Source organism: Hyperolius riggenbachi, chromosome 1, assembly GCF_040937935.1.
Source record: "Hyperolius riggenbachi isolate aHypRig1 chromosome 1, aHypRig1.pri, whole genome shotgun sequence".
Classification (NCBI taxonomy): Eukaryota; Metazoa; Chordata; class Amphibia; order Anura; family Hyperoliidae; genus Hyperolius; species Hyperolius riggenbachi.
Window position 1 is genome coordinate 653,643,695 of NC_090646.1, and position 24,432 is coordinate 653,668,126.

The window sequence follows — 24,432 nt, forward strand, 5'->3', positions numbered from 1 at the left end:
ACAGGAGAGGGGCTGCGCGCACCTCTTCAACAAGTCCTTGTCTAAGAGGTCGGGGTGGTCCTAGCACTGGATCAGCGATGTGGAGGGGAAGGGGAAGCCTTTGGTTTATCCTGAGGCCTCACTAAACTGAGGTAAATACACATTTAGGGGACATTTTAACTACAGGTACACTTAAAAAAATCATACCGATCTGTTCATTGCTTATTCCATATGAAATTGACCCTAGATTATGGCAGGGGTAGCAGATTATGCACAGCACTGCACATTAAAGCGGACCCAAACCAAACATTTTTTTAATTCGAAAAATTTAGTTGCACCACTCTGACACATACAAAGATAAATAAACACTCCTTCAAGCCTATGAGCATTTCAGTGCATGCTTTTCACCCTTCTCTTTTCATAACTAGGGTTATACAGGTGGCAGCCATTATTTCTGAGCTTAGTAGGAGGTTTTAGATCATGGGTGTGTTTGTCATCAGCTATCCTCCCTCACAGGGGCGTCGTCTATGTGGAATCTCACACAAGCTGAGATCGCCTCCCCTGTGACATCATCAGTAGCAGCCTTTTGTTTTTTATCTCCACCACCAGTCTGCCGAATTCTGTCCCGGCAATATGAAAGGAAGGAAGGGGTTTCTCCAATATATGTAAACTATTTTATATTTGTCATGATGCAGCTGAAAAAAGCTGCTATTTATTATTATAATTTAGAAAATAGATTTTATTTCTGAAATCTTGTACTCTTAATTTGGGTCCACTTTAATGCAAATTTAGTACCATATGCATAAAAAATGGGAGGCTGAACTGAGACTGATATACTACAAGTACCACCTGGACGCCCTCTGCTCTAGGACCCCATAGCAGCTGCTATGGCTATTACCATGGTCCTAAAATACTTGGAGGAAGAAAAAAATGGGCAAAACACTCAGATACCTTTCAAACAATACATCAGCTCAACTCAAATATTTGCCATTTTCTGCATGGATTAATGAAAAAAAAATCTATTAGTCTAGTAATATAAAACAAATATCAGTACAAGAATCGTAAAATTCCGTCGCGCCTTGAGAGGCGTGAAGCCCATTTAAACAACCTCTTCCGAGCAATTAGATAAGTTTCCAGGATTAACATTCGGCACAAAAGGAGAGCGGTTTTCCACCAGGGGCGCAAGCGGCGGCGTGTCGTACGACGACATTACCCCTTAATGGAAGTTTTCCTATGCCAATTTGTGCTGCAGAAAAGAATGATGCGCCGCAGTTTAGCGCTCGCCAAAGAACGCCGGGTCCTTTTAATTGCTCACAATATCTTTTAATGGATCAGTATAGCAATTTCATATACCCGCGGTATAATTTGTCTGTCGGAAGCTTATTCTCTACGTTTATTAAATCGACGTGAAGTCGGGGGATCTTAAAAGACTGTTGTACAGTATGTTACATTAAAGGAAGCCGAGCGAGATAGCGGAGAGAAGAAAAAAAGGGATAGTTGTAAGAAAAGTATATAATTAAAGCACATACAGTAAAAAAAAAAAAAAAAAAAGTTCTTTTGTTGTCAGTGCTTGTCTAAGTCTGCATTTTGGTGCTGGATTTTAGGCACTGGGTTTTGGGAGCTGTATAAAAATCTTCAAAACTCTCCTGAAACCTTCACACACTGTAATTCCTAAGCTTAAAGGCCGTCAGCCCTCCTGGGCCCGGGGTCTTCACCGGTAAAGGATGTCCACTGTGCCAGTGCGAGTGGCTCTCAGAGTTGCACTGTGCCTGCGCTGTGCAGTCCGGATGACGTCAGCATGACCAGTGAGGTCATGCTGGAGCGCAGAAAAAGCCGATGCGGAAGCCGTTGTGGAAGGCATCTCCACCGGAGGGGATCAGGAGCCACCGGAGCTGCGGCGAGGGCACAGGACGGGTGCAGGGGGCTGGAAGAAGCCCCAGGTAAGTGGATTTTTTTTATTTTTAAGTCCTTGGACCTTCCCTTTAAAGGGGGTTGTAACATCCCAAATAGAAAAAAATTGCCAAAGAACAGTTAGTACCCCAAATACATATGTAAAGCCCCCTTTTTCTTCTAAAATAGGTTCCTATATGTCCCCCATTTTTTTTTCTTATCTGGTCTGCTTGCCTTTGCCTAATTTAGTACCAGGGTATACAATGAACAGAGGCGCCACAAGTATAAAATTAGATTAAATGAGCTTAAAAACCAACTTAATTGGCAAAAATGAAGGAGGAAGTGGTGGTCTTACCTCCCTCAAGCAGACACGACAACGACTGCGATTCAGACAGTCAAACATTTATTAGAAACTCCCAAAAAATTGCAACGCGTTTCGCAGGCTCAATCCCGCTTCATCAGGCAATACAGGGAGGAGTATCAAGCGATCTGCACAAGGATTCAAGTTAAGCACCTCTGTAACCAGGGTACTAAGAGATGATGTTACCCAGTAGAGGGGGACAGGGCCTTTAGAGTCATTATTAAAGTCAGTAGCGTAACTATAGGGGAGCAGCGCCTGTGAGGGGCCCAGAGTTTTGGGAGGGCCCCAACTACTAACCTTCCCTTTTCTCTGATACTCTAGATCAGGTGTGTTTGTGGCTACACTTGTTATGGGCGTGACGATCATGATGGCCACACTTGTTTTATGACCCTTATAAGATGTGACCCCAGGCTGTGAAGGGCACCAAGGGGTAGAAAGGGAAGGGCCCCCTCAAAGTTTTTCAGGAGGCCCCATAAATCGTAGTTATGCCCCTAGGTACATTCTATGATATTGATGAGAAACCACTGCCCTTGTTCACCCTCCAACCATACTTGATCACCCACCAGAGACATCGAAGAACCCTTTAGCAAAACAAAGCAATGTTGAGTTTTCCTCTGATATAACGAATCAACGATAAAGACAAAGAGGCACTATTCGTGACCTTGAGACTATACTGTGTACTCTTATCTGTTTATTGCCTGAGGAAGCGGGAACATACCCGTGAAACGCGTTGCACTGTTTGTTTTGGAGTATATTAATAAACCTGTTGTCATAAAACTGACGGTATCTTGTCTGCTCCGGGAAGGCGAGTCCACCACCACCTCCTGAGGGATTTTAAGCCTTTTAGAACCTTTTATCCTGCTGGCGCCTCTGTTCACTCTTACATTTCCTCTGATATGGTCGCCTTTGAAAAAAAGTAATCAATCCTTGCCATGGAGGCGGTTGGCCAAAACGTGCGGTTCTACCGTATTGGAACTATAAGTCCCATCTGTCCCTGCCAGGCTTCATTGCCGTAGCCCATCTTCATAGATGTGAGTCGCCTGCTTTCCATGGACACCGCTCAAAATTTACAGCCACCTTCTTCTCCTTCCCGAGAAGAGAGACAGTCATGCGTGCTGGAGAATATGGAGAGTATGTGTGGGTTCAGCGAGCCGGCAAAAGAACCAGCCTGCTATCCCAAGAACCGGGGGAGAAGAATGAGAGCGACGAGTCATATATTATCCCATGACTGTGAAAGACGTTATGGAGCTCGTCCAGGAACAGGAGACTTGGCATGAGGACTGAGATTTTCTGTTTACCGATTCCTTAGTAAGAGCTCTGCAAACCATGGACAAAAGCAAGACGGTGTTCCATTCCCAACATTTTTTTTAACTTTTTTCTTTTCTTTACAAAATACAGACATATTGTCGCAAAAACTTCAGTTATCTATGCAAATGAGCTTTTCTGAGCATATTCGACACGCTGGGTCAAATACAGTCCTGTTTTCTGAAGCACCTAAATAGTTAAGAAACAGTGAGAGACAGCTTGAGATACGGTTTTACTGCAGGGAAAATTCAAAGGGTCATTACTTCTGCTTTGTTTTATAGCTTAAAAGACAGAGTGTGGGTTCTAAACTGCATATATGACAGTATGATGTAATGTTACAAATAAAGCTATATAACCGGAAAAAAATATATGAGATTCTTCTCTTTGCTACTAATGTTCATTATCTGTATTATACTATATATACCATAGATAAAGAAAATGTTTGTAATGCTGGAACCAGGAAAATGCCTGTAAAAGTGTGTATACTGAATAATTGACTGCATTCTACTATACGTCACTACAGGGCCTCTTTAAAGAAGTGTCCTAGCTGTGCTGCATTATATCAGCTTTATACGACGCGCCCCCTCTGACTATAAAGACGGTTTATTGGGTTCCTTCTTTTACCATTCAAGACAAATGAATCCCATATAGGCATCTTACCCACCTATCATCGGACGCGCACATGACAAGCGGACACTTGGAAATAAATTCCAGCAATATTTCTGGGTGGCACCAGGTGGTGACCCGTTGTAAAAACCATGTGAAATGTAATTAGAAAGCCCGTCTGATATTGCCAACATAAACCATGTAATAGCTGTATTATTATGCCTTAGCCATGCTAGATTACATTGTCGCTGTCTTACCGCGAATGTGTTACGCCGCACAACAAGTTGTAAAAAATGTACGTTGGAATTATTATCCCCGCCACCTTGTAATAAGTACATCCATCATACATTCATTCCAAGTCTCTGTTATCATATTACTGTCTCGGGAGACCCCCAGTCTTGTCATCATTTGGCCTCTATAATTTATTCGTTGCCTGCTGCATGGGTTTTTTTCCACTTATTCATCTTTACAGTCGTACTTTAAATTAAATTGATCTTCCAACGGCGTGTCAGATAGATGAGAATTGTCACTAAAAAAGAGCGAAAGTGGGGATGGGGGGTGGGAGAATTGAATTGGCCACCATGGGGCTTTGTTGAGTATTTGAAAATGGGGTCCTTTGGGATCGAGAAGAATAATAGGCATCTGCGATAAATCAAGAGTTCCAGGGAGACGTTTAATGAACAGTAAGTAGGCTGCGTTGCTCTACATAAATGAGAGAAATCACAAAGAAGCGTCTACGTACCATCAAAGGATGAAGATCCTTCTCCATCAGTTTGGCTTTTAATTACAGACGTCTATTGAGTTGAGGTGTGCAAAAAGTTGGGTAGAGAAATGTTTTACTTTGTTTAAAATTATCTTCCAAGTATCCACTCTTCCCACCGTTCCTCTCAGCCAACACTTGCACTGGCTCCTATTCTACCTGAGATGAATTCGACAAGCTATCGGTCGCTAGCTGTTGGTTATTTCAAAGATCCAAATGTAGAGTTGCAGCTGTTGAGTGCCAAGGGCTTCACTTGGGCGTCAGCGATTAGTCAAGGGTTTGGCTATGGTTAACCGAGCTCCAGACATTGGCGTTAGGCTACTGCTACCATAAAGTCGAGCTACAGAGGCTCAGCTATTTTACAGCCGAGCTCCAATACGTAGTGTCTGGAGGGTTAGTGTTAGGGGAAGATAGAAGTTATAGTCATAGAGAGGAAGTTAGTGTTAGGTGTTGAGGAAGAAGATTGTTTTGGGAGGGAGAAGTGGGGGGGGGGGGGGAGGGGAGTGTTAGATATATATAGGAGGTGAGTGTTAAAGTAAACACGTGGTGAACAAACGTTTTTAATATATACTTACCTCAGTGCTTTAGAGACTCTTCAGAACCCTCCAGCCTGCTCCTTTCATCTGGCCATCCCTTTGTCTTGCTGCTTAATCCCCAGTTTGGAACTCCGGTAGTTCCATTGCTGCACATGAGTATGGTACACAGGTTCTTGCAGAGTGTACTGCAAATACGCCAGACTCTGGATCATCACAGCTGCGAGCAGGAACAGGACATACAGCGACAAGACGGACGGAAGGCCAGACAAATGAAGTACCCTGGAGGGGGCTCTAGAACACAGAGGTAAGTATATATTAAAAAAAAAAATCACTTATTAGAAAAAACACTTTAAGTGTATATAGAGGGTCATCGTAAGGAGTAGGTAGGGGGTTAGTGTAAAGATGGCCACTAACGATACAATTTGTATCGTTTATAAATTATCCCTTGTATGAACGATCAGAGATTATTGCTTGGGACCACTAATGGGAAAAAATCTCCTAAATACTAATCAATACAATCAGATTAATAAAATTGATCTGAAAATAGGAGTGGTTTTTAGTAATCTGATTGGCTTGGTCAGGAGATTTTTGTCCATTAGAATCAGAATCAGGTTTTATTTCACCAAGCATGACTGGGTCGTGCCCAGAATTGGACTTGGCACAGTGATAGTAATACAACAATTGAGGTAAAAAAAAAGAAGTAGAAAAAACACAGATTTTACAGATCAGTAGGCATTTAGTAGAAGATAAACACAGTAATGGTAATACAACCCATAGCAGTACAGTACACCAGCAGCTACGCCCTGGGAAGGGGAGCCGCTGGGGGGCAAGGGGCATTTTCAGAGTTCAAGAGACTGATGGCTGGGGATGTGGGGGCCGCAGGGTGGGACAGGGCATGGTCCGAGTTCAAGAGACTGATGGCTGGGCATGTGGGGGCCGCAGGTGGGGGGGTGCAGGGCATGGTCCGAGTTCAAGAGACTGATGGCTGGGGATGTGGGGGCCGCAGGGGGGACAGGGCATGGTCCGAGTTCAAGGGTCTGATGGCTGCTGGAAAAAAGTGTCCCTACGCTTTGTGGTCCTGGCAGGGATGGCATGGAACCTCCGACCTGATTTGAGCCTTTTGAAGAAGCTATGGCTAGGGTGGGAGTGGTCGCCGGCAATTTCCGTTGCTCCAGAGCGCAGTCTGGTGATGTAGATGAGGTCTAAAGGGGGGAAGGGGTTTCCCAATAATTCTCTCTGCTTAGAAAATGTGTGGTCCCAAACACTAATTCATGATCGTTCATATGAAGAATCGTTCATAAACAATTGTTTGGCAATTTGTATCATTAGTGACCACCATAAGGTGTAGGCGTATAGGTAGGGAGGTTAATGCTAGGGATATAGGTGTGGGGGACTTAGTGTTAGAGGGTTGGGTAATGTGTCAGGAAAGCCAATAGTAAAATATTGGAGATACAACATTACTGTACCAATATTTACACTACCAGAAACACTTGGTGCCCAAACCAACAGACACGTTATATAGTTGTGCTCATTCAGATTACTGAAGTCTTCTTTACCACCACTTAAAGTGAACCTCCAGACTAAAAATCGACTCAGCAGCACTGAAAAGGCTTTGTGTTTCTTTAACAGTTTCACAGCATCAGAACTTTTTTTCTCTTCTACAAGCCTTATTCTTAGCTGCACAGAAGAAAACTGCCTGGGCTTTTTTCCCCTGCTGCTGTGCAAAGCATGATGGGATTTCTCGTTCTGCTGTTTTGGTGCAATTTTTTTTTTTTTTTTACATTTTGAATTTGACATTTGAAGCCTAGCGTGTGCAGCTGGGAGGGGTAATCAGGACACAGGACAGTTGTGTCTCCTGCTCCTTGTCACCCCCTTTCAACCAAAAAGATGGCTGCCCCCATGACAAAGACGGCAGCCCCCATGAATCACAAACATTTGCCTGTTCTTTTAAAACAGGGTGGGTAAGAGATTATATTACCTATCTATTCTAATTAACATAACGAATGTAACTTAATGACCGTATGTTTGTTTAGGCTGAAGTTCCCCTTTAACAACTCCTGTCTGACAAAAAAAGATCCTGGAAACCCTCACTGTAAGTCTGTCTGCTCTGAATTAAACTTAGAGGTGACTGAGCCATTCTGCCCATCTCTAGTGTACAGTTTTAGCACCAAAGAACCCATCTTATTGTCATATTTATAGGTTATATGTTCATTTTCTATCTTACGCGATACATGCAGTTTTAAATCATGTTAAGTATTTTAATATACCCAGGGACACCGAACCACTTTATATCCAGGGGCACCAATCAATTTTATATCCAGGGACACAAAATGACTTTGAAAATGTAAGTTTTAGGACTGCTTTTCCTTAACTGTGGTCTGAAGCTATGTACAGATAGGAGATGGCCATTTGTGATCGCTTCAGGTGAAAAATGTACGCTAGTTCAGGCGATTACCAAACTATAATAACAACAGCACAACATTTGTAAAGCTCCCATAGGACACAAAGCGTATAAGCTTGTCTCGGATCAATACATAGTTGCAGGGGGGAAAGTTATGTGATCATAAATGTCAGACTAAATGGGTGGCTTTTGCAGTTTTGATATAAACATCTCCAGGGTTGGAGCTGTCTTGATTGGGTGTGGCAAGGTGTTCCAAAAGTTAGGGATAGCATGACAGAAAGTTCTGGCTCCAAAGGTTTTGAGATGGATTCTAGGGGTCAATTTATTAGAGATGATCGGAGCTTGTAGGAGTTGTCACACAGTTACAACAAACCCTTCAGTTTTGAAGAGGATGCTCCATGTTATGGGTAGCCACTAGCCAGTGTAGTGAGCAAAGGATTGGTATTATGTGCCAATGGCGGGGTTGTCTTGTTAACAGTCTTGCGGAAGCATTCTGTACTAGCAAACTATCTAGCACAAGTGACCATTATTGTTGGGCACCTCCCATTCACTGTAGTCTTCTTTTTCTATAAAACAAGCTGTTCATTCCTAAAACTGTCACCCAGAGTGATCGCTATGATATCAATTGTTTCTGTTGAAAACTGATGAGGCTCTGTTACAGCTATTATCTCAGGCACAGATTTTTATGGATGTTGATTTTTTATATTAAGGGATTTGAATGCTTTGTAACTTAAAAACGTATTGCATCCTTCGAGCACTTGATTTGGCCTGAGGAAGTGGGCATTGACCCATGAAACATGTTGCCAGTGCATAATACAAATTAAATGATCATGTGATTTGTCTTCATTGAGGCAAGCCACCTCATTTTTATTTTATTTGATTGTTTTTAACCTAGTTTTATCATACTCCGGGCATCTCTTCCCTCCACTGATCAACAGTACATGTAGCAAACACTTATCTTTCAGACTACAGTATTGAATTCAGATATTTCGACCCACTACCCTTTAAATATTGCCAAATATTGCCGAGAGTGAAAATGCAGAGCGGTCAGCGAGGCCTGGCCTGCTGGAGCTGGCTGAATTTCTCCATCAAGGAGGACATCCACGTGAATATTTCACTCCAGAGGTCGCTCCAGCGGGGGTGCGAGAGCCAATCTCTACCGAAAAGGCATTTGTAGTGTTTACAAAACAGATGGTAGGCAGGTGTTTTGTCTCATTTGCTGAACAGGAACGGTAATGTCAAGCTGCATGGGGTGGTGGGAAGCCGAGATCCGTCTTTCGTAGAAACACGAGCCGTACCTCTGACCTTCTGGTCAAACTGGCAGGAGCTCATCCTTCATCGGCAGCTAAAGACCTCCCAGCCGAGGTGCCCTTCAGACTCTCAGAATGGGCAACTTCAACGCCGCTCTACCACCTCAGGTGCGCTGTCATTCCGTGTTCCTCTTTATTTATAATGAGATAAAACCACCGGCTTATCCCCCAGAGGACAATTAAACATGTGTTCCCTTTCAGAACTTAAAGGGCATGGAAGGAAAGGGGGGAGTTTGGAAGCCTACCGCACATTTACATGGCTGCCTTCATCAGCAAAACAGAGCCTGTCTGTCAGCGCTTAATAAAGTTTGATTTACGGTGAAGTTTCCAAGAGCCTCGAAAACTAAGTGCGGGTTGCTTTTCGGAGGGGTTTTATGTGAGTCACGGATTTCTGAGGCCTATAAGCCAGCAGTAGAGAGCGTTTTAGCAAAACTTTCCCCCCTTCTGATTAATGGTAATGATTATGCACGGAGCATTGTACCAGACAGAGTAAAAATACGTTGACAGGTAGATAGTGAAGTCTCAATAGCATTAATCATGGAATGTTTTAGCATTTTAAATGCTGCGGAGCCTATACATATTAAACTGGTCGGAGGGAGCCGTACATCAGTTTTAGGGACACGCATGTATGAAACATTGCGGAAAGCCATGGTAAACAAATGACTCCGGAGAAATAAGGACAAAGCCGGAACAAAAGAACGAAACGTGGCGGAGGATCTTCGAGAAGACGGATTTCCAAAGGACCTGACACCCCAACATCATCCATTCTGGTGTCCTTAAATTTTGTCTGCCATGTGAATATCCTGTCTGCTGTAGGAATATCTACAGCTGAGTCTTCTCTTTGAATAGAGAGATACTATACATGGTATAAAGGCGTGCATAAAAAGGGAGTCAGGAAAAAAGGGCCCGGCTGGATAACAAAATGGTGACGGTGGATCTTAATAACGAAATCATAATAACGATGAACATCGTTGTCGAACTTAGTTAACGATAAATACCGTTTTAAAAACAGATGGGAGTTGATAATGAAAATATATTAACCTTAAAAATTGTTACATAATTCAACAATACAGTTTAACCCAACCCTACTCTCACACAGAACCCTCCCCTGGTGGTGCCTAAAACTAACCACTCCCCTGGTGGCACCTAACCCTAACCACCCCCACGGTGGTGCCTAACCCTAACAACCCCCTGGTGGTGCCTAACCCTAACCACCCCCCCTGGTGCTGCCTAACTCTAACCACCCCCCCTAGTGTTGCCTAAAACAAAACGCCGCCCAGGTGGTGCCTAACCCTAACCATTCCCCTTGGTGGTGCCTAACCCTAACCGCCCCCTCGGTGTTGCCTAAAACAAACTGCTGCCCGGGTGGTGCCTAACCCTAACCACCCCCCTTGGTGTTGCCTAAAACTAACCGCCGCCTGGTAGGTGCCTAAAACTAACCACTCCCCCTGGTGGTGCCTAACCCTAACCACTCCCTCTGCAGAAACACCCTTTTCCACATAGAAAATATAATATTTTTGAAAACAAATATAGTGTTTTTAATAACATTGCATGATTCTCTAATATTTGCAGTTTACACACTACTCAGCATTCTAAATGATTTTACAGAGCAGGCCAGTGAACTTTTGAACTGTCCTCTGGAGAGAAAAAGAAAACACAGTGAGTGACACTTGAGATAACAAGCTTCAGAAGACAGAGCTCTCTGCGACTTTGAAAGTCGTGGAGCTCAATGGGTTTTGCATAGATATCAACTGGAGTTTCTTAACTCTTCCTGTACTGGAAACAATATTAGACTTAAGTCTCTGCTCCTAATGTTTTATTTCTCAGCTGTACTACACATACAAATCATATCATAATTTTTTTTTTTGTTTCGCTTCGGTGTCTCTAAGTCTTCACACCCAGTTTTTCACACCAAAAGCCGAGTTTCCTCCCTACCTGGAGTATTTGGATGTGAGACATTCTTGCCCCAACGTGTTACAGATTGGGCAACCCAAACACACCAGGTCAGAGATCTGACCTGGTGTGTTTGGCACAGTGGCTCAGACTGTGTCTCTCTCTAACCAACTTTACTCTTTAATGTAGAATGAAAATGTGACCCGCCGCTTCAAACATCCTCCTGGCACCGCACAGTCCATTATCCCGAAAGTCAGACTCAGAGAAGTTGGTGAGATCTCGGTTCCAGGGCCACTTATCTTGCTTGAATGGATCATTACATTTGGCTCCACTGCATCATTCCCGTGATAAATGGATCTTGTAAATGGCACATTAAAGTCATGACTAAGAGACGACGAGTGTATCTATAGATGACAATGAGAGAAGCCCTTGCTTGCCGATTCTGCATGGTCACGGCCATGGACAACCGGCCAGATTTTAATGCTTTTGTTTAAGCCACAAACAGGACAACAGTCTCTCCTCCCCGCTTCCCAGACGTCGCTTTGTATCCTACAAGGCCGGCATGAAATGAAATTTAGGAAACCCAATTATGCTGTGTTTGAGTACAGTCCGTAGGATTAAAATAGCCCGGCTTCTGGCGGAGGTGAGCGAAGGTACGGAGGCTGCGTTTTGTCTTGCAAGAGGTTCAGCAGAAATGGATTAAATGTTATTGAGCTGTCAGGATTAATGTACTTTTATATTAGTAGAAAACAAAGGCAAAACTGTTTACTTTATTTTGTTTTCCTCTGTTAGCCGCATTTCTTGGTTCTAGATCTTATATTCTCAGGCTGCAATACGTGCTGAAGGGGTACTTGCAATGGTCATTGCACAATCCAGCTGTAATTACTATGGAAGCATCACCTGCTGCAGCATGGGAGCCCAGGACCAGGAGGGTGTGTGCAGGGCGGGTCCTAGACTTTTTGCTGCATGAGGCAAACTTGTGAGGACACGCCCCCTTCCCGATTTGGAATGATGGTGCAGCATACGACCAATTACTCTGATTCATTTGCTTCAAATGAAACATGGCTGCTCTCCTGCCTCCGCCCTCCTCAGTCACTGTCAGACTTCTCACACAGCACAACAAGCTGCTTTCCCCAATGATGCTCTCCTGCCTCCGCCCTCCTCAGTCACTGTCAGACTCCTCACACAGCACAACAAGCTGCTTTCCCCAATGATGCTCTCCTGCCTCCACCCTCCTCAGTCACTGTCAGACTCCTCACACAGCACAACAAGCTGCTTTCCCCAATGATGCTCTCCTGCCTCCGCCCTCCTCAGTCACTGTCAGACTCCCCACACAGCACAACAAGCTGCTTTTCCCCAACAGACTAACCCTTCAGTACTTTTTGGAGGTGACACATAGATTATTTATACAGTACTGTACTGCCTATTTTTAAAGAAAGCCTGTAACAATAAAAACCTCCCCTGGGGGATACTCACCTCGGGTGGGGGAAGCCTCCGGATCCGATCGAGGCTTCCCCCGTCCTCCTTGGTCCCACGGCGGAGGCGATAAAGCTCCCCGAACGCCAGCAATTTAAATATTTACCTTCCCAGCTCCAGCGCAGGCGCAGTATCGGCTCTCCGCTCGGAGATAGGCGGAAATAGCCGATCACTGTCAGGCCGCACTACTGCGCAGGTGCAAGTCTCCTGCGCAGTAGAATGGACCCGACAGAGATCGGCTATTTTCGCCTATTTCTGTGCGGAGAGTCGCAACAGCGCCCCCGCTGGAGCCAGGGAAGGTAAATAAATCAACGCTTATCAGGCTTGTCGAGGGAGGATTCCAGGACTCTTCGGGTGGAGCCAGCCCTGGATTGCCTGCAGCTACAGGGATCGGGGAAGTCTCATTGGGACCCTGAGGCTTCCCCCCTCCCGAGGTGAGTACCCCCCAGGGGAACTTTTTTTTTGTTACAGGTTCTCTTTAAGACTTCCTAGAGTCCTTAGACTGAATAGAATCTCATTCCCCCATCATACATGGCAGGCGCTATCGTGTTATCGTATATAACAGGTAATATATACGGGCTGCCTGAAGGACTGACGCGTATCACGGGGAATAGCGTTAATTATAGGTAAGCAAAGGCCGCAATGTTTTTTCAAATGTGTTTCTGATTTCCCCAGTGCCCCGGTGACTGCTAATAAGCCTTTTTCTTTAATCTGGTTTACCCGCACGTGAAATCGCTACCACGGACAGTAATATTGATCGTTTCTGAGAATCCATCGTGCCTGTTCTTCTGAATTACCTTTGATATGTGACCTATAATATAATTACTACAACATCAAAGATTTTCTATAAATCATTAAGCAAGTAATATTGTTCATTATTTAAGGGCTGCAATGTATGAAAATGAACCGGGTTTCTAGATCTAGGACTCGGGCGGGCATTATGGTGCAAGTGGCGGGAGGTGTGACAGTCACTGCTTAGTGTAGCTATACTTGGTTAAATCCCAGTAAAAACAAAAAAAACCCCACACATATGTATTCTGCTGATGCTCCCTCAGCTGCCAAACATACAGGAATATATATATATATATACTAGCTGTTAAAAATGTAGTGATATAAACATTTTTTTTTTACCAGGAACAGTAGTGTGTGACTATGTGTGGTGTGGTTTAACCACACCTCCTCCCACAAGGTTCTGTGCTGTGGGAGGGAGCTTGGAAGTCCGGCCCAAGAGGAACCCATCAGGGCTGTGTCATTGCCTTTAAACAAGATGTGTATGCTGATGGATGAAAGCAAGTAGGGTAATGAATGGCTGAGGGGATTCATTTATGCAGTTTATTTTATGTCTACCCTTATCCTTCAAGTGACATATAACATAATAAATTAAGTATAAAAAGGAAAATATTCATATATAATATATATAGTAGTAGTTCGACAACAGCCAGCCTCTCATCCAGCATGGTGACTTAGTGGTTAGCACTCTTGCCCTGCAGCACTGGGCCCCCATTCAAATCCCATGCAGGGCACTATCTGCACCGAGTTTGTTTGTTCTCCCTGTGTCTGTTTCCAGTCTTTCTCCCAAAACCCAAAAACATACAGATAAGTTAACTGGCTTATCCCTCAAAATGGCCCTAGAGTCTATGATGGACATAGTAGGGATTAGATTGTGAACTGCTATTTATTTGCTTTCAGTCTCTGATAGCTGTGAATGGACCATAATAAGTCTGTGTGACTATAGTAGCACTTCTGTCATCAGAAAATGAGCAGGGAGTGAGGAGGCAAGTTATATAGGTCTTTACCCATGTTTGAGAACTGAACAAACATAAAGAGCAGCGGAAGAGGACAATGAGAGAGTCTAAACTGGAAACCTAGCTTTTTATTGTACAGAACCAAAAAAGGATATGGGATACTAGGAAAATCCCAATTTGTATAAATACTACAACGAGACATGTTTATCTTATCATGATATATTTCACTTTAAAGCTAAATGGGCATGGCCCAGCTGTAAACAGCTATTTCCCACAATGCAACAAGGTTCACAGACAGGAAACTGCCAGGAGGATGGTCCTGACATCACACTGTGGGAGGGGTTTCACCACAATATTACCCATACAGAGCCCCGATGATCCGTTTGAGAAAAGGAAAAGATTTCTCGTGGGAAAGGGGATATCAGCTACTGATTGGGATGAAGTGCAATCCTTGGTTACGGTTTCTCTTTAAGTTCAGCCTTGCTGGAGGCGGCCTCCATCTCAGCATTGTTCTTGACAGTGACAGAGAAAAGTTTTATATTGTCCTTCGGTAAACTTGTGTAAAGGAGAACGAGGACCTCTGACCCGTTGAATCTTCCGCTCGCCTCTCTCTCTTCCTTCTCCTGCCTTGCGCTGTTTTATGGTGATGAAGTGCGTCTGATAGTGCAGGAGCGTGTTACCAGGCAGAGATAGGGGTGTCATAAATAAAGCTCTCCTACTCACACAGGAGCCATAAAACAGTATCGTAGCCTGATCATTTATCAGCTGACAAGCACTGGTTTCCTTAAATAAGCCACAGTGACATTATTATGAGTTCAGAGAGACAGCTTCAAATTCTCACCATCAGTGTTACATGAAACAAGGCCCCCAAGTTCATCCGTCATATCACATTTGGTTTAAGAAAGCAGAATTTAACATTGTCGGCGGATGTGGTGCACTTTGTCCCGCTGCAAAATATTCCTTTGGCCCTTTCAAAAGAGACTTGGGGGCCTGAAAAGAGTTGTTACTCCCGCTCGCTTCCCAGCAGTCCTTAGGCATGCATGTTTGCCATCTGCTGGTCTGAAACGGAAGCTGCACCGCAGGCATGAACCAACTTTGATGTGATGTCAAGGCTCAAGTCAAAGGATCTAGTTGGTCATCGGTTCTATCTCAACATAATTCTTTCACTGGTTTATCAAGCAAAAGGAGGCCTTTGATCACATTTTTCTGCCTACCAGGATCTCAGAATGTGTCCTCCTGCTGTTACTAAAGGTTGCCACAATCTCCACCCACCCCTGAGGAGCTCAGAATGTGTCTTCCTACTGTTCCTAAAGACTGCCGCAATCTCCACCAACCCCTGAGGATCTCAGAATGTGTCGTCCTACTTACTATTCCTAAAGGCTGCCACAATCTCCACCAACCTCTGAGGATCTCAGAATGTGTTCTCCTTACTGTTCCTAAAGGATGCCACAATCTCCACCAACCTCTGAGGATCTCAGAATGTGTCCTCCATACTGTTCCTAAAGGCTGCCACAATCTCCACCAACCCCTGAGGATCTCAGAAAGAGTCATCCTACTTACTATTCCTAAAGTGTGCCACTAAGTCCACTTCTCCTTACGCATTTTTTTGTATTTCTCCTTACGCATTTCTTTGTATTACCCCCCTCTTTGTATTTCAATAGTAAACCTATTGTGCTTCCAAATTTGCTGTTTAAAGAAAACCAGAGATGAAGCACCCTCATGTATTTTACTATATTTATCAATGGGAACATGACAGTAAACACCTTCTCTGCTTTTAGTTTCATTCTTATCTGCTTAGTCTGTTATCAGCTGTGATAAGAATCCCCGACTGAGCCTTCAGTCTAGGTTTGCCCTGGAATCATAGCTGAGTCACTCTTCTGTGGAGTCTTTTCAAGACCGAGCCTGCCACCTCCTGGCTCAGCTTTCCTGCTTGGCATACTGAGAGCTCTGATGACATGGGAGGGGCTGCTGCTGCTGAGAGAGAATCTCTGAAACAGACAAGTGTGGCTGCTGTGTGATCTGTGTGCTCTGTGTGCACACTGCATAGATAATGATGATGACTGCAGTTTCATTCCTATGAGAGACACTTCCTACAGGCAGCTGTACATCATACCAAAATGAAAGCACACAGATGAAAGGCTGCATTTAGCCTAGATAGCAGCCTAATCTCATATAGCCTAGACAGCACATCCAGAACAACTCATAACCCAGAAGCAGAAGGGATATGAGCCGGCAGACATATTTGATTTTTCCTGGAGCAATAATGGATAAAAAACACTAAAAAAGGCACACCAGAGGGGCAAAATTATCAGGTAGAGCATTTATTCTTTACAAGCTATCGACTGATATGTTTATTTTGTGTGAAACGGTCATCTCTGGTTACCTTTAAAATAACTTTTCAACACTCTGCAAATAAAAAAGTATGAAACCATAAAAAAAATAAAATAAAATGAGAAAATATTATCAAACTTATTCTTGCTTGCGGGTGGCTTACAGTCATTGGCCCATGTGCAATTCACTTTTTCTCCTAGGAGATTATTTTTCATCTTCGATTTAAAATAACTTTTTGGCGCTTTGCAATGGAAAAATTAGCAAAAAGTAGGTATTTGTTGTGAAAATATCACCTAGGAGAAAACTGAGGTGAATAAGTGAATTGCATATGGGCCCTTGTCATAAAATTACCTTATAAACCACCAGCAAGCAAGAACATACTCCAAATAATTGTAATCATTTTGGCAGTACTTTTTTTGAGCTTCTTTTAGCTATTTTTAAGTACTTCTTTTAAGTACTTTTTCAAATGCTTAATTTATTTTTAAGAGAACATGGAAATGATCTCTTATGAGATAACTCAAGAGAAAAAGTTAATTGAATAAGGGCCAATGGGCCTAATCCAATTCACTTTTTCTCCTAGTTGTTATTTTCACATTATAAATAAAATGCCTTTTAACCTCTTGGGCGTTACGCACGCCGAAGGGTTTGCAGCCGACAGTCCCCCATTATAATTTTAAGTGATCGTGTCGTTGTAATATGTTCAGCTAGCACTAGGCTAGCTAGCAATGGTGGCCGGCATACACCTGATTACTTCTGATCCCCCCGATCGCCGCTAAATACATTAACCAGCCTGGCTCCAACGATCAGCGCAGCCTCCCCGGACAGCTCAGCTCTTCTCTATGGGGAGGATCGAACATGACGTCATGCGCAGACCCGATCCTTCCCATAGAGAGGACCGGAGATGTGCAGGGAGGCTGCGCCTATCGCTGGATCCAGGGGGGGGGGGGGGGGGGGGGGGTAGTAATGTATTTAGCAGCGATCGGGGGGATCAGAAGTAATCAGGGGGATGCTGGCTACCATTGCTAGCTAGCCTAGTGCTAGCTGAAGATATACACAATCACTTAAAATTATAATGGGGGACTCCTGGGGACAGCCGGCGGTATGCCCGACACAGTGTTGGGCATACCACTAAGGAGGTTAAGCCACCAGAAATTTAGAAAATACTCAGAAACATTTTGGCAGTGCTTTTTTTTGTACCTACTTTTTGGTACTTTTTCAATCGTAGAGTGCAAATGTTATCTGAAACAGAAGATGAAAAAGTATCTTCTCCGAGAATACGTAGGAGAAAAAGTAAACTGTATCAGAACCAATTCCTGTTGTGCCTAATGTGGGCGCACTTTTGCTACAGTAGCTCAACTACACAACAACACAAAACTTAAAGGATAATGCAATATTAAAGCTAATGTTAAGCTAAATAAACAAAACACAGATATTCGCCTATGGGCGGGGAAGGCTCTGGGTCCTGTAGAACCTTCCCGCTCCTCTCGCGGTTCCTGCATTCCAGCAATGTCATCCCGGTTTCAATCCCCAGCAGCAGGAGGCTTCGGAAGTTTTCAGGAGCTTGAGTGTTCCTGAAGACAGGCCACTCTTTTCTGTGCATGCATGAGCGTGCAAAAGAAGGCACTTACTCAAGCGCAGCATGAAGCCGTCTGTCTTCAGGAGTACTTGGGTTCCCGAAGAAGACTTTGGAAGCCTCCAGCAGTAGCAGAGAGCCGTCTCCGACCAATCAGATGGAGACTGCTAATGGGGTGACAGCGCTGGAAGGGGGGGACCAGGAGAGGAGCGAGAAGGCTCTATAGGACCCAGAACCTTCCTTCTCTATAGGTGAGTATCTGTTTTTTTTTTTTCTTCTTCAGCTTAAAGAGACTCTGAAACAAAATTTTCAGCCTTATTTCTTCTATCCTATAAGTTCCTATACCTGTTCTAATGTGGTCAGTCTTACTGGAGCCTTTCCTAGTTGCGCATTGGCTGTATTATCTCTGTTATATAATATAATTTTCTTTCCTTTGTCAGCGTTGTCAGCTCAGGCAGGAATGTGCTGTGGTAGGTAGAAGTTATACACACCCCCTTCAGGCTCTATATGAGTCCCAGACTGAGCTTCTCTCAGCCTATCACATGCTGGTTAGCAGCCATGTTTTTTGTTTGTAAACACCGCCTAAAACTGGCAATTACAAGCCAGATTTGCAGCAGAGAGTGGCAGAAACAGCAAAGAGGGGCCCAGGAGAACATAGTGAATAGAATGGTATGCTTTTTATTGTAAGAATTTTAAAGTACAGATTCTCTTTAACATACACTTTAAATGTATTTTTATCAGTATTAGATACTCTTATTTGTTCTTGGAAGCCCCACACCTTCGCCAACTGCATCAAATGGGACATTCCTGGCCAAACTGTGCCCCGTCAGCAGTACTCCAAGAATCACAACCGTCCCTCCAAAATGGGGACAGTTTGAAATGATGGTTTCTTTTCTACTCTGTCAAATGGCAACTTAATTATTCATCATATTTCTGGCAGAATTCCCTTCTCTGATGCTCTCCTATTCCCTGATGTCGTGGTTTGGCTTATTTACAGTTGTCTGACACAGTTCCTGCCTGCTAATTAACTTCCTGATTGCCTCCAATCTGGAACCTGTCCACTGCACTCTGGTAAAATCAGCCTGCCATTAGTCGCTAATGATTAATTCACTGTGATGTCAGGGGACAAACCTTGAACTCTCGGCAGCCCTTAATAAACGTTGACCAAGGGCTTTGCCATTGGGGAAAGAAAAATGGCAATAGGTGTTAAAGGTCCGCAATGCTTTTACTCCAAAATTGTCACCTTCTGTCATGCACAATGCTCCAAGGGCAGCATGAGATGAGCTTCCTGCCTCAACTCCTGGCATGTTTTGTGTTTCAGATATTAAAGAGGACAAGTCTCAATCAGTCTTACACAAGACCTTGAACCTTGATGTTTGTCAATTCACACAAAATCGGCATTACAGGAATCGGATATTGCACATTTTTATAAAATGAGCTAAGAAGTACTTAGGAGGGTCTGCCAAATATCATCTAATTTTTTACTAACTACAAGCTGGCAAATTTAAAAACAAAAGATACTTTCCTAAGTCATAGGAAGCCACTGGATGGTCCAGTGCAGTGATGGCTAACCTTGTGGTGGAACTACAAGTCCCATGAGGCATTGCAATACTCTGACAGCTCTAAGCAAAACTTGGAGAGGGCGTGATGGGATTTGTAGTTTTGTCTCAGCTGGAGTGCCAAGGTTAGCCATCACTGGTCCAGAGGCATCCACAATCCACCTGTCGTCCACTCCTGCTGCCTGGTACCCACTTCTCGCGGGGCATGATCCCATCCTTATACATGTGCATCTGTACTGTGCATGCCCGAGTACTGTCTGAGAAATCTGATTACATAGGTTTAGTATGCAAATGTAAGCAGACTAAAGATGGAATAGTCGTACCTTATAGGAATTTGTTTGGTCCATTTTCAAGATGAATTCCTTGGTATGCACAGTTAGCATAATCCAGCATGAACTTGGAATTATTTGCATTTTCATTGACCAACGGCAAGCATGGGATGTTTCACAGCTGCAACAGGAAGGGTCATGTGATTTTTCAGGAGAGAGGTGGGGCTACTAGGAGAGCAGCCCCTAAGCTGTGGGGTGGGGGAGGGGCGACAGGTGTGGCAACACTAGCAATAGAAGGGCGGAGTCATGGTTGCTGCACTATTATGGGGTGGGATCCAGGTGACCAAACTAGTCATTTAACCTCCAGCAGGTGGGCCTCAGGCTGTGTAGGTTACCATAGTGAGAGGGTTAGGGAGATGTAAATATTGGGGTCAGTGGTGTAAAGTTTTGCTTGGGGCTTCATGCCTTTCAGGTATGCATCTATATATTAACATAAATTCAACAATTTCTTTAAACTGACTACCCCTTTTACACAAAAAAAAAAAAGTATTTTTTTCGGGGCGGGAGATGGTGTCCAGGCAGGTTGCTAAGAGAACTACTTTAAAGTGGACCTGAACTCTTGCACAGGACAGAAGGAAAACAGAGAGAAATGCACCCTGTATGTATTTAGAAAGTTTAGCTTGTCTAATTCCCTTTCATCTGTGAGTAATCACAAGTGTAATTTGATCTCTCAGCTGTGTCAGCTGTCTCCCTTGGCAGGGCAGCTTATTTGTAAACACAGGATCAGTGGCGTAACTAGACTTAATAGGACCCCCTGCAAACATGATAGCATGGGGCCCTCTGGTCCCTGAACCCTATGAGGGTCACATGATCGTGAGCCAGCGAATGGCAGCAGAGAGTGTTCTGCTGTGAAGCAGTATCTGGAAGCAGGAAAAAAATAATCACACGCTCCTGCACATGGTTTTTGTGAGCGAATGGGGAGGTTTCTCTGCTTATTGGCTGCACTTGCAGTTGGGGAGAAGGAGGTGTAGGGGCCCCCAAAGCCTCGGGGCCCCCCTGCGATGGCAGGAGTCACAGGGGTGATTGGTACACCCATGCACAGGATATTAACCCTATGTCTGCTTACATGAAAGCAGGAAGTAGACACACTGCAGAAATGTATTGCAAGATTTGTATCAGATGTAACAAGGACATGTTTTTCTTTAAAGGGGAACTGAAGTGAGAGTGATACGGAGGCTGCCATATTTTTCTCCTTTTAAACAATACCAGTTGACTGGCTGTCCTGATGATCTATTTGGCTATACTAGTGTCTGACTAACACCAGAAACAAGCATGCAGCTAGTCTTGTCAGAGCTGACAATAATGTCAGAAACACCTGATCTGCTGCATGCTTGTTCAGGGGCTATGGCTAAAAGTATGAGGCAGAGGATCGGCAGGATTAGCCAGGCAACTGGTATTGCTTAAAAGCAAGTAAATAAATATGGCAGCCTCTTTATCTCTCTCACTTCAGTTGCCCTTTTAAAGGTTATTATGCTGTTGCCTATATTTTAGAGCAGAGAGGAAGTCCTGAGTTCAGGTCCACTTTAAAGGGGAACTGAAGTAAGAGGTATACGGAGGCTGCCATATTTATTTCCTTTAAATAAATGCCAGTTGCCTGGCAGCCCTGCTGGTCTATTTGGCAGCTAGTCAGATCTGACTTTAAATTCTGAAACACCTGATCTGCTGCATGCTTGTTCAGGGGCTATGGCTAATAGTATTAGAGACAGAAGATCAGCAGGGCTGCCAGGCAACTGGTATTGATTAAAAGGAAATAAACATGGCAGCCTCCATATACCTCTCTCTTCAGTTCCCCTTTAAATGGTATATACTTATCAGCGCCGCGTTGGATTTCGCCATCCCCGGCAGCGGACGGGTTAAGCGTCAGCACTCATGCGAATGGAAAATGCAGCAGTACGTCTTGGCGATTTCCTACAACCTTTACCCCAGCCTGTCCCGCAGGGAACATTGTAATTCAATGCAAGAGAAAGATATGAACTGCTGGCTGGTGCGTCCGGTGATGTCACATAGACTGTCTGCAGACTGCTGCACATTATCTGTCAGGGCCGCGCAGACACAGAGAGACAGACTGGGAGCTGCCATGATGGCTGTACCCCCCCCCCCCTCCCCCCCAGCGTACGGCACAATTAGCTGTCCCGTCATGATCTATGGCGACATAACAACAAGATACGAGTTAAATACAAGCAAACGCGGAGCCCATTGTTTGTACTGCGGTATGCGGTTACACCTCAAGATGATAAATTGATCATTTATTACCCTGAGGTCAAAAATACACCATGACATTTTCTTTATATATGAAGATTTATCGAACGTTCGGCTCTCGCAAACTACGCTGGACGTACGTAGATATTATGTATGAGCGAGCCGCACCAACCAACGCACGGCACAAAAACGATGCGCAAGACAAGGGCCCGTTTTGACGGACATTGTATGATTGCATCACTCTCTCTTGATAATATTATTAATATTTAGTATTTACAGTATATAGCGCTGACATCTTCCACAGTGAGGTAGAGAGTATATTGTCTTGTCACTTAACTGTCCCTAAAAGGAGCTCACAATCTACTCATATCATGTAATGTATGTATCCTAGTCTAGGGCCAGTTTAGAGGGAAGCCAATTGAAGGAATACTGAAGGGGGATCGGGGGAAAAAGAGTTGAACTTACCCGGGGCTTCTAATAGGCCCCCACAGATATCCTGTGCCCGCGCAGTGACTTACCTATGCTCCGGACCCTGCCTCAGGTTCACTTCTCAAATTTCCGACTTTAAAGTCGGAAAATCACTGCGCCTGCATGGCCACGCCCTCGCTCCCACTGACGTCACCAGGAGTGTATTGCACAGGCTCAGTACAGTCTGCGCCTCCACAGTATGCTCCTGGTGGCGTCAGCGGGAGCGAGGGCGTGGCCACGTAGGAGCAGTGGTTTTCAGACTTTAAAGTGAACGGGAGGAGTGGCCAGGGCATCGGTGAGTGGCTGCATGGGCACAGGATGTCTGCGGGGGACCATTAGAAGCCCCGGGTAAGTTCAACTCTTTTTCCCCCTACTACCCTACAGTATTCCTTTAGCTTATCTGTATGTTTTTAGGATGTAGGAGGAAATCGTAGTGCCCGGAGGAAACCCACACAGACACGAGGAGAACATACAAACTCCGTGCAGATAGTGCCCCGCCTGGCATTCAAACCGGATACACAAACACTTAATGGCTGTTATGGGATTCCACAAAGAGGTAGAGGCCACTTTTGTACCTAACCTTCCATTTTTTGTGTCTCCATCAGCATATTATTATTTAATATTTTTATATTGCAAACCTCTTCCATATAGGGGTACAAGTGCGTAAGAACCATGTACTTTTATCAAGCAATGTAAATCAGGGAGGGGCGCAAATATGCGCAGTGTGTGGACTGGGGAGATTAGCCTGGGTATTCACATATGCAGAGCCTGCAGCAGGGGTGTAACTACAGGGGAGCAGCGACCCCAGGGGAGCTCAGAGCTGTAAGGGAGCCCCATTACTACATCACTCCCTTTGATAAAGGGGTGTATCCTTCAGATCAGGGGCTGGATTCACTAAAGCTTTGCACGTGCAAACTAGGGTGCTAAGTAGTTTGCACGGCAAATTTGTTAACAATGGCTTGCTATTTTATCGCACGCACCGCACATACATTCCGTTCGCGTGCAAATCATCTGCTTCACGTACAAAGTATGCTTATCACGCTACTTAGCACGCGAAGCAGCTGATTTTGCACGCAAAGCGGTGCGCACAATACTTTAACTTTGCGCACGCAAACTTTTGCATGCATATTAGCACGTGCTAAGTGGGTTTTCACTGATGTGCTAACACTTACCACGCTTTATTGAATCAAGCCCCAGGTGTTTTGCGGCTACACTTGTTATGGGTGTGACGATTACGATGTCCACACTTTTTTTATGACTCTTGTGAGATGTGCAGCCTCCGGGCTGTGAGGGTCAAAAGGAGTTGAAGAGGAAAAGTGTGTGTGAACAATGCGGGGGGGGGGGGGGGGGGGGATTTATAGTTGCGCCCCAGGCCTGCAGGGGAGCTGTGCTGAGTGTGGCAGCATTTCTCAAAAACACTAAGGCCCCATTCACACTAGAGCCTTTTGCCGGTGATTTCGGGCAAAACGCTCAAGCGCTAGAGCTTTTTAAAGCACGAGTGCAATAATAACCTATGGGCCTGTTCTCACTTTGGCGATTTGCCTCAATCGCCGGCGATTAACGCAAATTGATCAAAAAAAAAATTGTATCCTGCACCATTTTCAGGCAATTTCCTGGCAATCGCGTTTAGTACTATAGAAGCGCTAATCGCGATCGCTGGGAAATCTCCCCAAGTGTGAATGGCGTTAATCGTCAAAAAACGCCAGAGCAA

At 44.4% G+C, this 24,432-nt stretch overlaps 1 protein-coding gene across 23 annotated transcripts in view; it reads right to left on the bottom strand.

Moving 5' to 3' along the window:
- The window catches only part of CELF4 (CUGBP Elav-like family member 4), a 1,336,489-nt gene that overhangs the window by 990,192 nt on the left and 321,865 nt on the right, over nucleotides 1-24,432 (bottom strand). The window lies entirely within an intron of this gene.